Here is a 15,783-nt window from a genome sequence, read left to right as displayed (position 1 = left end):
GACCGATGCTACCTTAAATGCGACGCGTCCTCGTTTCTTATTTCGATAAACCATAGATCGAGATCAATTTTTTATAATTAATCGAAACCGATCGAGCATTGTTCAGTCTGTTTAAACTATTTTTGCGTTACAGAAGAGTCTTTACCGCTTCGTTCAAAGAATCGTCGAACTAAATGCAAAATTTTATTTGAAAATAACGTTTTTGCAAATTGTGTCTTTTTATAATTATTCTCATTCAATATTTTGTTTTTAATGCACTCAAAGTTTACGTTAAATGCATCGTAGCTGTTTGTCACTATTTTGTCATAATCTCGACATAGATTGTTTAATGCGACTATTTAGAAACAGATTGTCATGGCGATACGCGAAGTCAACGTTCACAATTTCATATCACAACATACGGTGATACGAAATGGTTCACTGTGTATTTTCAATATATAAGGGAGGAAGCTCGCGCACTTTCCTAAAACCGGTGCCTCTAGCCAGTCCAGTCGAACAACCGGTCCATCACTTGCCGCTCAAGAGCGGGAATACCGCGCCGATTCTTCATAGTCTTTGTAGTCGTTTCTCTCATGTGAAATTTATACGCGGCACTGTAATATACCCCCGTCGATTACCACCGTATAATCAAACCGAGCATCCTGCTCTCAAGGATGTTCGAAGTGACGCAACTGGCCGGCCGAAGTCGAGTACCGGCGTCGAAGCGCCGGTTTACCGTTCGCGTACGCGGTACCAGGAGCAAATGTGGCCTCCAGTGGTAGCGCTCTGAAGCGACACCTGTGAAGAGACGCTACCCTCTTCTTCTTCCTCTCGAACGTTCGTTCGCGGGCACCTCCCGAGCCGAGCTCGCCTTCTTCTTCTTCCTTTTCTTCTTTTCTTCTTTTTCTTCTTCCTCCTCCTACGTTTCGATCCCACTTCTCGTGATAACAATGAGGTTACGAGTACCCTGTCGATATAATGGCGGCGATAGAGAAACACACCGCGCGATTAAGAATATTCGCCAGAGGATCGAGTCGCGCGATTAGAGAACGGAAAATTAATAGCACGACTTGTCTTCCCGCAGGTCTTAATTCGCGCCATATCCATTTGCCGCGGATACACTCACGTCCGTGCTTAAAGCGTGTTAATAACAACGACGTAACAAACGGCACGGACAATCAGCATCGGTCGTGTCTCGGCCGCGCCGAAATGTACACTTCGTTAGTAATTGCATCTTACGTATTTGGAGAGACGTCGTTAAGCCGAGAAGTATTATGAAAAAAAGCAATGGGGAGGAGGTGGATGGGGGAGGGGGAGGGGGAGAAGAAACGTAATGGCTGTGAGCTCGTTCGAGACATCGAGTCACGGCCACGTAATAAAAGCACGTAGGGCCCGTGCGGCGCGCCGAGAGAAACTGCTCGGTATTCTCTCTCCTCTCCGGCTCTCCTAACCGATCTCGGGTTCAAGTCGCCTCGGATTGGCTTTCTTGTTCTCCGGTCCTCTACCCGTCGCCGTAGAGTCGCCAGACACCACCGCGAGTTCCTATATATTCTCCACGTACCCGATGATCACGTCGGCTCGACAATAACAACAACGCAGGTAACGAGCTTGGGGTCTCTCGACTACCGCCCCGACACGTCCTAGACTTCCCTGACTTGAAGCTACAACTCTTTCGACTTCTTTCAGTTGTATCCTCAAGAGTATCTAAAAGATATCACGGTAGTGTCGAGATCTAATCTTTAAAAAACTCTAGATGTCTCCTTTAGTTTCGTTAGATATTTATAATATTTGGATTTTTAGGCCCCTATTTGTATATCCAGGAAATTTAATTATAATTATTGAAAAATGTGCGATTTGCCCTCCTTACGGACAATCGTAGGAAACGATTCTTTATTAATTGCCTCGATTATTCATTGATTTCGAAAGGATCGAGCCTATTTATTATTGTTATTTATTGTAACCGATCGTTCTGGGAGGAACGGGAGTGCGCAGCATCAATCATTATACGTTTTATCTGATTTTTGCGCTTTTGTATTATGACGTGGAAGACTTACGGCTGGTTTATATACAATTTGCATCATGATAATATCAACCGAGGGGCCGGAAACGATAATTCGTTGGGCGGATGAGCTATGTCGGCTCGTATCTCTTCGCTCTCGCACTCGCCCGCGTTTTCCTTTTCGATGTGTGATCCAGCGAGATGCACCTGCGTAATTACTAGCCCCCTAGGTAATAACATAATGGCAACAATGCAGTGGCAAACAGTATCGAATCGTAAGTTATAGAAAGCTGCTAGTAGCTGAAACGGTTCCTCCGCGTTGTGGCACTTTTACGCAACATAACATGCAAATAAAAATATTTTACTGTCATTCACGATTAATAAGAGCTTATACTCTTTGCGATCGTTACCAAATGATAATATACATATTTAGAGCGAATAGAGAGAGAGAGTAGAGAAAATATAACATATATAGAACGATCATTTTTTTATTTGATGGACTAATTATCGATTTCTAGTAATTAATTTTGAGTTGACGTCTTCGATCAACATCAGGTTTATGACAGTCAGTTTCCATTTTCATCTATGTTTGTTGTCATTATCTCAGCATGCGCACTATTGCGCATTGAAAATGATTGAAACTGTCTGAACACGGGAGTAATCTTGGAAATGGTAATCATCTAGTCTGGTTAATCATCCGTAAAGCCGAAATTGCATTTCCGCATAGAGCAGAATAAATTGGAACATATAGAATCCGAACATATGGAAAATAAATTATTAAACAATGGAGTACTTTCTAGTATTTTATACGTTAACTATATGTTTCATTACGATAAACGTATTAAGTTATTTTTTCTTGAATTTAATGCATTATTTTTGAATCGTTAATCGAAAATTGAAAACTGTACGTATATTAGTAAACGTTTACTTCGGTAGATTTACTTACAAATGTTTTTTTAATCTTCAAATAAAACATTTCAGATGTTGTATATATTACATAACGCGTATTAAAATGTCTTCGCCTTTCTTTGATGAATTTTATATAAATAAAGATATATGTCTTTAAGGACATGGGCAGAGTCCTCGTCGCGCGTTGCTTACTAATGTCGACGCGCGCGAGCAGCAAGAAGCGGCGACTAAAGGGAAAGAGAGCGTATACGTGCTCGACGGTGAAAACGGATGAGTAACGGCCGACAGCCCCCAAGACTGCAAGCACATTGCAAGTCGATCTCAGGGCCAGCGAGTGTGGCGAACTACTCGGGCTGCACACGGATGGATCCCGCGTGCACGGGGATAGGGTCATGGTCGCGAGCAAGGTCGTGCTCGCGATTGTGCGCACGATACTTAATGCGTAGTGCTCGTGAACGAGGATAATGGGGCCTATACGAATTTCTCGATGCCTGCGTCTTACCGGGCCTCGGCTTCGTTCGTTCCGAAGTGTACACTCCCCGGGGATGCAATTACGGGCCGGACTCCACCGCGATCGGTTGCCTATCGGACACGAACAAATTGAAAGAAAACATCGTTATCCGGTATTATTTTCATCGAGCAGCGCGCGCGGCTACCCCGGCACAGGCGAAGCGATATCGGATATCGCCGCGAAAAATTATCATCGTGATTGCATATGTATATAGAAGCGGCGCGATCGCGGAGCGATGCTCAGCTTCGGCTATATAAGGTTCGCCAGGTGAAATTACCTATTTGATGATAATATCAACTAAATAGCAATCGGGGGCCTTAGCATCAGGGCTACGACGTGGGATGGGTCGTGCATAGTGGTCCCCTTTTCGCGCAAAGTAGCATCGTCGTAGAAAGAAACGATCATTTGTTAAACGGCATCGTACTGTGCTATTAAGTAAGAGCGCGCTGTTATTACCGAACTCGGTATCTCAAAATTCCAATTGCGGTTATCTCTCTCCCGGAATAACTATATACTAATAGTATAATGGCGAGAGTAATAATGCAGGGTAAGTGTGTGTTACCTAGTCATATATGGATCTATAATCTCGCAATGCAATCAACGATAAATATATCAAATTATAAATTTTTACGACAAAGTATTTATATTTTTTCTTTATATAAAGAAAACATACACATTTTATCAAACTCACAGTTATTAAATTGAATTCGGTTAGTTATAGTTAAAAAATTAGTTAAAAGAATATGGGATAATATAATTAGTATAAAGATTTATTATTAATCTACACTGCATGTGTGTGTGGATAAGTAAAATAAATCTATATTCGAATAAATTATCAAACATATATGAAATGAGAATACAGAACTGTCTGATAAAATCTCCAGTATCGTCAAAGTTATATGAGATATCTAATGATTATCTATAATATTTTGTTATCTACTCGCTTCAACGTCACAATGATTATGTCGTCACCCCGCACGTCATTATTTCCGCGAGCATTATAATAGCGGATTCCGTTTACTTTTTGTTAAAAAACGATGTGGACGCGAGGAGGAGGTAAGGCCAAGTGCATCGCGCGCTTTCTTAGGAGAAGACCCGGGTTAAAAAGGGTCGCGCGGTGCTTTTGTCCGAGAGTGAATCGTCCGTATAAAAGCGGAGAGCCATCAGCTCTAGCTCTGCTCCATTGAATCACCGGGCGTAATTATGCGGAGTCGTGGAGAGCGCGTATCGATCACTTCGTGGTGCATGGCCTGACAATGGGCGAGCGAGCCGGCGGTTCATTAACCGTTTGATTAAAGCAGTATGTGCATCCACTGTATCCATCCAGATATCCATCGGATGAAAACGGCTGTCATCGAGAATCACTCCCGGGTGTACACACCGACGGGGCACTTAAATCGATGATCATCGCCAGTCTTGCTCGAATTTTTACGTTCGCGTTTCTCGCCACGAGAAACGGCCGCGAGAAAATATATGTATCGGTCAATAGTGGGCACGATGACGATGCAGAGCTTCCTCCTACTGACGCCTTGTGATCCCAGAACAGTTACAATTCATTATCTCCGTTCCTTTCACTCGTATAAAAGATCGATTCGAGGGTATTTGAAAGTTTCACGATGACCTTCGTATTTATTTTTATTTTTATTTTAATAAGAAGCGGTAAAAGGACACGACATCCAAGATTAGCCGCAATTTGCACGCGTAATGTCAAGTATAATATGACCAACATGGTGCTACAGCTATTACGCGCAGCATCTCGCGAAGAAACGCAGGTGTAAAAACTCGTAATCTAATTATGATTACGGATAGATTTTTAGATTTTTAGATTTATTAGATACGTAAGCGTACACACGGGAGGCATGATGGACCGGCTAATTGCGGCCCTACAAATGCCACTTTCCGACTGTTGGGAAGTTTAATCTACGTGGCACGCATTAGTCGGGTGATTGCGTGCGCTTTCCAAGCCGACTTCCATCGGACGAATCATCGGCGTGAAAGTGTCGATGAGCAGAAAAAAAGACAAACAGGACGGACGGACGAAAGAGATGAAGGAGCTACCGCGTTTACGCTGCCGGTGTATCGTGACCAGGCGCTCACGATCGCCATCTCTCAAGTCACATTTGCGAGAGAAGCGTTCTCTCCTATCGTTCTCGCGGTCTCGTCTCGCGTCTCTCTTCCATCCATGCGAAAATACGTGCCTGCATGGTAAGGAGTATGTAGGTCAGGAGGTCTAATTCGAATGGATGTGTAGAAGCGCGGATAATTTGTATCCTCTCTCGACATTATGTCGTGTGGGTGTGACAAATTTCTCCAATCGTCTAAGCCCGTTGTATATACCACGCCTTCTCGAAGAAAAGCGATAGTCGCGATCGCTTCTCTCTCTTTGCGACCTGGGAAATAAATCGCGATGATATATAATACGTATAAAACGCGCTAAGGATACCGAGGGGACGCGTAGTAAATTAGAGGTGCGTTTACCGCGTTAAGCGCCGGCAGATCGCTCCTCGCGAGTTCTCGTTTGCGAACCTATTTATTTTCACCGTGTTTATCGATAAGACCGGCGGTATATGAGGTGTGGCGTGTCGCGAAAAAATTGAAAGCTTTTATACCGCGCGGCGTGTTGTCGTCTCTCTTTCCGTATAGTTCATAATTTATTGTCGTATGATAAATTTCTCGCTGAAGAGAGTGTGTGCTAGATAGTGCTAGATAAGCGCGTATGTATCGACGAATATTCTTTAGAGCAAATTTGTTCTTCATTATGTCCACAGACAAGTTAAACGACACGCACAACCACTTTCCGTTAATATTAGTTGTCCACGAGACACGATACTTTGGAGAAAACAGGAGTCGCTGTGATAAAATACTAACAAGTGCCATAATCAGTCGTATTTTTGACGCTCAGCCAGGCGTGAAATGGGATTATTCAATAAGGCGATCCATTTGTTTTTGATTTACACGCCATGATCCTCTCGCCGATCTTTCCGCTATCGCGACGACTCTATCGTGCGACTGCCATTCGCATATTGCGTCAGGCCGCGCGCATAATTAACAATCAATAGCGCGTGACAAATTACTCCGCCGTATTAACCGCGGCGAGAATCATTATGTGGCTCGTGTTGTTATTAGTTCCGCTATGTGTCTGGAATTTTGGCACGCTTTCGCTTTATTTGATAGAGACATGAGCGACTGTCTATTTTACACGAGGCTTTACTTTTTACAACAAACAAAAAAACTGATTACATTTAGATGAAATAATCATACAACAATGGTTATTTTTTTTTTTTTGAAACAAAAAATTATTTTAGTAGCAAAATCTTTTGAGGCAGTTGCATAAAAGTATCTCTTGTTCAGTATTACTTTCATTTTAGCAGTTTCATAAAAATAACGAACGCCTGGAGTTATTACATTCGAACAACTTTCAATACATTGATAGATAAAACCACCTAAGTGATTTTTAATTTGGATCAACCATCTGCAGTGCTATACAAAACACATTAAATGACACATGAGAGGCAACCGCGTGCTTAAGTGCAGGTAAATAACTTCGAAGAGCCATTAAATGGTACAACGAGGAGCCTCTTCGCGCGTCATTTCAAGGGAATGTGATTTCGAAATAAATGTCCGTCAGCGTAGTCTTCGCCATTGATGCTGCAATAATCCTCGGATGACGATGTCGTCGTCCGGTCGCACGTGCCTATATTCACGATTGGCTCTTTCACTATTTAGATGATGTTTTCATTTTCCTTTACCGTTCTTTTTTAAAGATTATGATGGATGATTCGGCACCACGGATACTGGGTGTTATGTTAATTAGACATTTAATCAGTACTCTGGTTTATTCATATTTCTTAACATTATCTTTCGCATTTGTTGAATTATTCGGAAATTACAATTGTTCTATACTTTAAGAAAAAAAGAGAAGGAAGGGTGGGTGGGAAAGAGAAAAAAAGAGGAAGCAAAAACAATGTTGTATGCAGAAAGAAATAACAGTTACAAGTTACAACAATTATTTAAAAAAAGTGTAGCATTATATTAAAAAAATTTTTATTATATAAATATAGATACCATTTAACAGAAGCTGAATTCTCAGCTCAATTTTACTCTAAGCTGAGAGTAACCTGAAAGAGAGAAATGGCTGTGCCGATATAGAATCGATTAATGATTGAGAAGCAAAAACTTAAATTGTCTTGAAAGATAGTGTATATAAAATTGCGATTGAATTAAAATAGTCAATTAGAAATCTAGAAAAAATATAAATAATATACATAATTACAACAATATTAAATTGCAAATATTGCATGCGACAAATCAATGATGCTTTAGCGCGTAATCCAACAGGTTGAAAATGTTACGTACAAGGTACAGCGCAGCAGATTACTTATGTGCAAATGTGGGCTTTTTTATTTCTTCATTTCTTTTACTTTTTTTTTAATACGCGCACTCGCAGAAGCAAACGACCAGCTGATAACATCAGTCATTTATATCGACGATTATAATATATAAGCAAAGACACGTGATATAATATGCGAACGCGCATTAAAAAGATGGATGTGAGTGTGCGTTGCAACAGGCCTTTGCTTTGTCTGCGTATGTAAAAGCTGTCGTTTACGACGCGCGGTATTGGTATAGGTAATCGCCAAAGGTTCCATGCGGTTTCTCCCTTGCATGTACATACATGCGTGTGCATACTTGTGTGTACGCGTATAATGTATTTGTGTGTGTACAACATAAAGGTAAGGTTGGTTTAATAAACGTAATGCACAACGCCGGGGAACCGGCCGTTGCCGGTGCAACCACCCCCGACATTGCTTCGAGCTGAAATAGTGGGGGCGGCAGGGGAGAGCAATGTACACGGTGTCTCGCGAGAGTTTCGATTATAATCAGCATCGTGACATAACATGCATATTTATAAATGTACATTAAATGATTCTCTCTCTCTCTTTCTATCTCTCTCAATATAATTTTTTTCCGAGCGTATCTCAAGAACGAGTGTTGGTTCAATGTTATTATTATACCGCTTGTATCATTAATATAGAATATAGGGTATTATTGATATTCTGTAAATCGTAGGATGTGTATACGTCTCGTATATTCGAAGGGGAAAATGCTCTACGCACGTAGGATAGGACAAATCCCATAGAGAACCGGCATCGGTTATCTAAGTTCCGTGGCAATGCGGCGACGTAGCGGCATCTCGGGGTCTCTGAATATCATGCCTAAAGTCATTTATCAGATTGCATCGGGCCTAATGCGGAAAATATAGATGTAGCTGGTAAAAAGCTTAAAAGGATCTGTAAAACCTGTTTCTCTTACGGCGGTACCAGGTGCCACGAGAGCAGGATACATTCCACACGAGGACACCCCGTAGACGTGTACAGTCTCTTATTCCGGTATGCTTATACATATCCTCGATGGTCGTGGCAATTTCGTGTAAGCGAATCGGCAAAGCCATTGAACTAAGACGCGAGATAAAAATAGACGAAAAAAATGTCATTTCCAATATTCTACAAATTATATAATTGCCATTTGTTCAATTTTATTTAAGGTTTCACAAATGAGCGTTAGCAAATTAATTATCCAACAATCTTAGTATAAATACATTTTTTTTTAAATAATCGTAGCAAATTAAAGTAGAAAAGTGTCATAACACACTATGTAGCATTGTAAATGTATTTCTTTTCATGCAATTAAATTTTAAATTGTGGATTTTGAGCCGAGGATTTAATAATAGAAATCCAACAATATCTTCGCACCGAGTTTAACATTTTTCGCATCGCCGCATTTATGTAAGATTTAACCTTGGGCGACCTAGTCCTTGGAAGGAACGACGAACCGTTCGTAAGCTTGCCGTGAGATACATCGCACCCTCCTACATCCAATTTCATTCGTACGCCACGATGCGTGTCGATTGGCTGATTATACGTCGCTGCAGGATCGTTCGAAATCAGCGCACGGGTATTCCGACGCACGTGCGTACGAATAAGGAGCCTCAATCGCATAGCGCCTAGGACAATTAATTCAGTCGACGGGCCGGACGGAGCATGAGAGGAAAGAGTGCGCGCAAATCGCGAAGAGATCGGCTCCGCTGTCGTTCCGTCGCGGTGGCTGCGTCTGAAATGATAACATCCGCGATACCTCTTGCACGCGTATCTGCAGGTGACGCGTTGGAGTACGAAAGACTCCGCCCTGTTTACTCGGCATTTTCTGCGTGGTCATCTAGCGTTGCTTTTGACGAATTCTGTAAAGAGAAAAGCTCGACGCACCTCAATTATATACGTATAATGTAAGGTGAATTTATTTCGTCAGCCAGTTTATTGGATTTGTTAAGTAATTATTGGATTTATTTACAATATATAAATATGCTTCTGCTCTATTTCTCGACCCTGCTGTTCGCTATTGCCACGGTGGATTTCCACATTTATGCGAATCGCATCGCATAATGACTCATACGCGAAGAGTGAAGTGGTTCCTTGCAAGTCATTATAATTTTCTTTTAGCGAAAGTGATAAAAAAGTGACTCATTAAGCAGCTTAGATTAGCTACCACTTATTCGCACGTTCCTGTTTGACTTACGTATACACGATCCCACTCGGGATTCCTCCTGAAAGTCGAATGCAAAGCGTTTCTATCGTGCAATTTTTGAGTGAGTGAAATAACACCTTACTTTCGCGCAATGAGATAGGTACTTGTATGCCGCTCGAATGTACGCGTACGAGAAATTCGCTTCCAACGTCTTCGCTCCGTGTATCATTGTGCGCGAATGTTCGCTGTCGGAGCAATGGTTGTACATTTTGCTGGCGGAAATAACGCGGGGGGGAGGGAGATGTGTGTTTCTATCACTGTGATTTAAAAGTGGCATGACATAACGCGTCTTTCGCCACAATGTTGATGCGCTGCTCCGAGGTAAGGTAAGGTAATGTAAGATTTGCGCCGCACGTGGTCGCAACAACGGTCCCCGAATCGGACACGTCGTGCTCTATCAGGTTTCTCGAAGGGCAGGATCGAACGCGGTGAATTGCGTTCTCGTAATGCATGCAGCGGGGATTGAATAGGGAGACGGAATAACGAAAGGGAGTGGACGTGTCACTAATAAAGGAATGAGATGCGACGGTCTCCGTAATCCTCGAGCGCTCCTCGCACAAAGATCGCGGGGGAAGGATATAATATTCGAATACGGGTGAACAATCGCTTTGTTGGCAGTGATTTATGAATCTTTATAGGGGCCACGGCGACGACGACTGTCTAGTGTCACGACGTGTTTCGTATCGTAGTCATTTCACTTCCGGGGTGTCGTGAATCAAGCGAACACGTCGCGACCGGCGCGACTATATACGAGCTGGCATGCCGGATCTGTAAGATTGTAGGTGCTCCTCGCAAACTTACGATGACGTGCATTCGTAAAGTATCTATGCGTACCTATCAGCGCGTGGTATTACGCTGCCAGTATTCTAAAAAATTACCATTATAAAAAAAGCTAATATATAAAAAAAACTATTTATCCTTATATCTTAGTTGTACATCTTAATTTATAAAATGTTTTTCTTTAAATTGAATTATTTCTTTCTTTTGTTTTTATAAAACTATATTTTAATCGCCTGGTTATATATATGAGATAAGGCATTTATTATTAGATTATTACATTTTACGCTAAAATATGCAAATTAATATGCGGAATAATATTGATAACTTTAAAATACAAGAACATAATTTTTATTATTAATTGGCTTTCAGATTTTTAAAGTTATTGTACATATGTAATATTAAATATTAACTAAAAATACCGATGTATTAAAAAAACTTTCAGGAATTTTCTTTCTTGTTTAACTGAAGACAATCGACCAGTCCAATAAACAGAAAGAGATGTGATTAAATAACCGGATGTATAAGCTAAACACACAGAAGAAACCGGTTTGAATTCTCACTATAATCACCAAATTCGAAAGAACGCGTCGTTTGTAGACGGTGTCGTGCGAATGTACGTTTTGTCTCGTCACGTTTTGGTACCCCTTGAAATACGGGACGGATTGGGCACCGGGATAGTTTATGGGTTATCATAATGCGGCTTAAACGCTCAAACGCGTTTATTGTTAGCTGTTACGATACGGATTTATTCCGGCTACCTGTCCGCCAGGCGGCGACCGATTACTTCTACCGTCATTTCGTCACACGAGAATAGTCCCCGGAATCTCAGGCTCGACCCTTTCACATTCGCTTCGACGACTATAAAACTTCAATCGCACCGCCGCCCGTTGATCAGTATATATTCGCATTACATTCGCATAGCGGCCGCGCGGCGACAAATAAAAGCAATCGTTCGCGCACCGCGCTGATCAAGCAGTGCACGTGGGAGGTCGGGGCTGAGCTCAAAAGTCGATAGCCGGAAACACCACGGTCTTGTTAGCCGCTGATCTAAGCGATCTAAGTGTGGGCGCTAGATCATAGGCCAGTCAATCCTTCAAAGCAAGTAAATATGGCGAAAGAGAGTATCCGTGGTCAGCAGCGATAGGCGCGAAGGCGATAGATCTTTGTTGATACACTTTTCGCCCCGTCCGTTTCCTCCATATCGCGATGTACCATTTCTTCTCTCATTCTTCGCGCATATACGGCACATCATTGCGCACGTATGGCGTGCGCTCGCGCGCGAGACATTCCATTCCAGATATATCGCGATGCGGCGGATATGGTCGACGGGCGCAGGAAATTGGAACCGCGTCTGCGGCGAGAATCAGCGCCGGCGTGCGCGCGATCTGTCGTGGGCGTCGATCGTGCCACGAGCGATCGCACGGCGATCTTCTGGATCACGCTCCTCGACCGACCTGAAATAAATCAACCGTTCACGGATGAGGGTACAGGGTGGGGTACGTGGAAGCGTGCGCTCGCAGTTTCTACTATTCCCACGCCCACCGTCACCGACCACGAGACCGCATCAGAACAGCCCCTAAACCGTAGCCGCGTCGCTATCGACATTACTGAAAGAAAAAGAAAAAAAAACCGGCCATGAGTCGATTCCATCGTCTTTAACCGCGGCTTCGAGAATCGCCGGGATCACTCCGGCGGCACTAAAGTTCTTCGTTATACGGTGACCTCCGCCAATACGATGATCTTTGCGCCATCATCATCGAATTCGGAAAGCCGGCTTGTCTCGGCAACGATCGTTTCTCGCGCGCGAATCCCCGCGAAAGCGGACTCTCCGGCATTGTAATTGAAACCGCGCACCGGTATAATCTCGTAGGAAACGTCGGATTATCGGCCGCTTATGTCGAAGGGAAATGATTTATTCGACGGCAATCGCACGAGCTTGCGTAAACTCGGCAATAGCTGTAGGGAGTATCCGCGTGAGAACCCGGCGGCTCCTAACTTCTGCCATCACGAGATTAAGTCACGCGTGCATATCGTGGCGGCGTGGCGCGCGCCGTAAAACTTCCGGCTGTATATCCCGCCGGAGTATATAAATGTCTACGTCATAATGATAAGATTATCTTTATTGCCTAATAGCTGTGTCGTCGTTTTGCTTACCTTGACGCGTCGTTGATGAGGAACCGTCATCGACATGCTCGCCGGCTTACGTTCGTTTATTCGCGAGAGAAAGGCGAGTTGCGCAAGCTTTAAGCTCGCGCTAAGTCTGCTTTCTACGTTACACCCACACGTTCGTGAAGTGAAGCGTTTCGCGACATTCTTGAGCTTGCCGAAGCAGCACGCTGATAATCGTTAAGTTGTGGAACCAATGACTGCCGGCCGTCGTCCCACGCACGGCGACACGAATCTGGTATATACCGGGACCATCACTTCTAAATTGGCGAGTCTTCCGACGATTGCCTCATCGAACGATTTTTTATGTCGAAAAAGACTGGAACGAGATTAATGATTAATCTTCTAAATGTCATGCTATTTATTGCAAATTTTAGCGATCTTGTAAACAAAATTAGTAATTTTCTATAAATTTATGCACATATATTAATAAAAGATATTGGAGCGATATATATATTTAGAGTTTATAAATTATTCATGATTGATTTATATAGTTTCCATGTTTCACAGAGTAAATGTATTCTTTGTTAACAATCGTGATTTAGTAAATTTATATTGTTGTCAAAAGCAGATCGTTTTTCACGTTCTATATCTTCATTTCCGTCACGCCGCACACCTTGATAACCTTGACTTCTTGCTGCCACTCGTAAATGTTATTACTCTTAGCTAAACATTACCGCTCGATCTTACAGTTGTGGGATTTCATTAGGTGCATTCAGTCATTATGACACGGTATGACCGCATTCGTTATACGTTTGCACGCGATACCGATCCGTATCGATGCATCTCCGGCGCCGCACCTGTATACCCGACGTTGTTATTACCTGCATCGTTATCTTTATCAAAACAGTCAATCTTCATTAAAATCCTGTACAATGTTGCTCGGAGCACCGGTGAGGGCCAACCGGATCTCGAATCCAGTTCGTCGACTATTCTTCGTGCGAAGCTGCTCCTTGCGGACAAACACAATTCGACGTGTGTTCGCGTATAGTCGCGTATGGTGGCAGTTAGATCATTTAGAAGGCAATGGAGAATGGAGGAAGAAATTGTGTACGGGGAGAAGACTAAAGGAAGAATGGAGTACACGACAGCGACTCAGAGAGAAATGGATCCATAAAGGCGAAGACTGCTCGCTATTGCTGAGTGCAAACGCATGCTGTTGCTGATAAGGCGCCGTCTCGCGCTCATCACACAAGCAACCGCGGCCTACCTGATAATCCGTAAAACGCATAATGATTTATTATTACACCGCTCGACGATGGGAGGCATGTAGATACAACATATACCTTCGCGACTCCGAAAGTAAATTAGCGCGATAATGGCCGTTGGTACTTGTTTTGTCATAGAAATAAATGAATTGTGCGTACGTACACGTGGAAGTAAACACGTTATAGTCTTAAGAAAATGTAGGCTTTTTCGATATTTTATGATCTCCACATTGAATTCGGACAATTACAATTACTACGTTTACGCGAGCTTTATTTCTGTAGTAACTTACGATAATTCCTTCGCGTAAACGGGATTTTGTAGTAACTTACGATAATTTACTCCGCGTAAACGAGTGATATATCGTAAGTTACTACAGAAGTAACGCTTGCGTAAACGTAGTAAATGTCTGACAAGTGGTAATGTACTTATGTGTAAAAGAAATAATAGTTAAAGTTAGATAATATTTATTGAAAACAAAAAGTTGTTGCACAGAGAAGTATTATTAACTGTGCTTAATATATAATGCATACATAATTTTCCTTCCTAATAAAATTTTTTTAATCGAACGAGAAAAATATTATTTGAAGATTTTATATAATATAGGTACTCAAATATTACTTCATGCTCGACCTATCGTAAATTCAATTAAGCTTAATGTCTGGAGATTAAATAGATAGTTACCTGTTGTAGATAACGCTAATTAACAGTATATCTCTATGTTTTAATAATATTAGTTTGTATTTTTATCCATTTCTGTTTCTATTTCCTTTTTAATCGATTAACTTTTTCAATGGCCGGCTTTCCTGACTATAGAATATATATAACTTCTAATATTATAAATTTTCTTGTTAAAAGGTATATCTATACAAAATTTAAAATTAATAATTAAAAATTATTTGTAATATTATATATAATCATTTGAGAGTGATTTCAGCAAATATGTATGTACAAAAAATTAAAAAATTGAATAATGCTCGCTATGTATATATAATAGTTTTTTCAAAGTATTTATTTCAACATAGATTATAGATAATTAGAGATAATATGAAACATTGCTTATATAACTTATTATGGGCATCGAAAAATTTAGACAAGTCGCTTATGTAATTCCGATTGTTCATGATAATCAGACGTTTTTGTTGTTACAAGAGGTAACAAAAGAGAGAGAGAGAGAGAGAGAGAGAAAGAGAGAGAAGGGAATATATTTATATGTACAATTATTCTAAATTAAATATCTACAAAATCGAATTCTCTTTCCTTACATTATGTCGCCAAACGTAAGGAGTTAAAAACAAGTTATTGCACAAAGAAATTGCTCTAACTATTATGATTATAATTGAGGCATATTTAACAATGTTATAAATAAGTATTAATATTAGGCACGCAATATTTTTCCTATTCTTCTCTGTTCATCACAGATCGATATATGTATAAATTGGCTATTTTATAATAGTTAATATATGTATAACTATTATATAACATTGAAAAACCGTGAGCCAACTTGGTTTGTCGGATTGTTATTATATAACAAACTATAATATTATATATAGTATACGTTTTGTTTTAATAACGTCACATATATGATAATAGTCTTTTGTATATGCGACATATGAATTTTGTCAATTTTGATCTATGCATCAATTTAATC

The 15,783-nt window shown here is 41.2% G+C and overlaps 1 long non-coding RNA gene across 1 annotated transcript; it reads right to left on the bottom strand.

Annotated features, from left to right (window-relative positions):
* Positions 1-10,967: 10,967 nt before the first annotated feature.
* Positions 10,968-14,241, bottom strand: LOC143896611 (uncharacterized). Its single transcript, XR_013256707.1, has 3 exons — positions 13,751-14,241; positions 12,915-13,245; positions 10,968-12,214 (listed from the first exon to the last, which is right to left on the bottom strand). It is a non-coding gene; the product is annotated as an uncharacterized LOC143896611 (long non-coding RNA).
* Positions 14,242-15,783: the final 1,542 nt, after the last annotated feature.

Source organism: Temnothorax americanus, unplaced genomic scaffold (genome assembly GCF_048541705.1).
Source record: "Temnothorax americanus isolate GAGA-0224 unplaced genomic scaffold, ASM4854170v1 Scaffold19, whole genome shotgun sequence".
NCBI classification, from domain to species: domain Eukaryota; kingdom Metazoa; phylum Arthropoda; class Insecta; order Hymenoptera; family Formicidae; genus Temnothorax; species Temnothorax americanus.
Note: the sequence above shows the minus strand (reverse complement) of the source record. Positions and strands in the feature narration are given on the sequence as shown.